This window comes from Galeopterus variegatus, unplaced genomic scaffold (assembly GCF_000696425.1).
Source record: "Galeopterus variegatus unplaced genomic scaffold, G_variegatus-3.0.2 Scaffold1072, whole genome shotgun sequence".
NCBI classification, from domain to species: Eukaryota; Metazoa; Chordata; class Mammalia; order Dermoptera; family Cynocephalidae; genus Galeopterus; species Galeopterus variegatus.
In genome coordinates, this window is record NW_007727183.1 from 85,201 (window position 1) to 87,197 (window position 1,997).

The window sequence follows — 1,997 nt, forward strand, 5'->3', positions numbered from 1 at the left end:
TGCCCACCTGGCTCGGCTCAGACCTGCTCTACTTTCTGTTAGAACTTCCCAGAGCTCCAGTTTCTATCTGTGGTTTGGAATGTTTACTATTAAGTATGCACCAGAATCCCCTGCAGGACTTGTTCAAACACAGATTTCTGGGTTTCCGACCCCATGGGTCTGAGGTGGATCCCAAGAATGTGAGTTCCCTCAAGTTCCCAGATGGTGCTGCAGCTGGTCCGGGGTCCACCCCGTGAGAGCCACTGTGTAAGGTCGTTTGACCTCTATTAACATTATGAAAGGATGATTTACTAAACTGCTGTACATTTCTAAATCTCTGCTTTAATTATTTTGTACTAAAGAAAAAAAAAAATATATATATATATATACATTTCTAGTAAAATGCCCACAGAAATGCACTTCACCGTGAGGCCAATTCCCCACCTAGTTGCTCTCCAGAATCTTCTCCTGAATTGAGTCATTTTTTCCTTGGAGGACTGTTCTATAAACCCCTTTATTGATTATTTTCATTTTCTTAGAAATCAGCTTTACAGAAAGTGTGGGTATGTTATTTTGGGATGTAGCCTAAGAAACCAGTAGTTATCCGCAATGAGAACAAACATTATTAAAATAAAGACATTACCTGATTGTGGTTATTTACTAAAGACCAAAGGTACAAAGAAAAAATAACAGCAAAGCCCCATTTTGCTTTAACAGTTAAGTCATGGGCTACTTGGGAACGTATGAGACCTGTGTTAGAAAACACAAGAATCCAGCAAAACGGAGCCAAAGGGCACTGACTGTCACTCACCCCAAGCCATGGAGAGACGCCAAGAAGCAACAACCCCTCTTTGTCTCCCAAAGAAGTGAATATATTATTATTTTTAGAAGTATCTCAATTGGCTTTATGCAACTCTAGAATCGGGCAACACGTCATTCCATAAAATATAAAAAGTGTTCCCAGAAGTGAATATATTAGATATTCACTGGCTGAAGCAGTTGTTCTGGTCACGTTTCCAGGACTTTAAGGCTATAGACTGGTAATCTCCCTTGATGAAACAGTCACGTGGCCTGACTCTTGTACAATTGGTCTTTAATCATGAGCCGTTTTGTTTGTCTTGTACTTAATATTGATCATCTTGTATCATTTTCTTGGAAGAACCAACCGACTGAACAAACATTAAGTATTTACAGAGTGTCAAGCAATTGAGCATCAATTCTGTCATTTAGTCCTCAGTAGAACCCAGCTGGGGCCATGTGATATGGCAGGCCTTGGTGAGGGAGAGCAGACCACCCTGACTGACAGCCCCCCGTTCATGCTCACAGTAGGGAGGGTGATTCTCCAGAATTCAGCCCAGCCATCTGCTAGAGGAGGTGGCAGTGGGTGCTAGGCACAGATCAGTGCAAGTGCCCTGCAAGAAGAGACCTTGGCATTTCTATGTCAGCCTGCTGAAGGTCTCTCCTCCTGTCGCATGAGCATAGCAGGCCAGATGTGTGTCCCTTTTTTGACCATTTTTGCTCCGGGTGTTCATGATGCTCACACCCAGGTGGTCAGAGCTAGGTTGCAGTTTTGGTTCTCAAATCATGCCCTGGTTTAGCACAGATCTCCCTGTAGAAGGGCAGGCCTTGGTAGTGCCAGGTTTATGGCTGCAGGGCCTACAGCAACAAAACCCATTCTGGGGTCTCAGGATGCACTGGAAACCTGTCAGCATGGGCTCCAGCAGTGATGGGGTGGAGTCTGTACAGTGATGCCTAAAATGGCCAGCCTGGGTGGGACTTTGGATGGGACTTTCCTTTTAGATGGAAATGCATTAAATCAATGTGGTGACTGAAGATGACTAGCTCACGAAAAACAGTGGTTGTGATTGCCAAGTATTTGTACCTTTGATTAATTTAAAACTGATGAACTACTTCTTAAAATGTATATTTTTTTAGACTCCTCCAAAAAGTGGAGGCGTGAACTTAAAATAGAGTGGTACTCGTTGAAATGCTGTGATCTTAGCCTGGGTTCCCTAGAA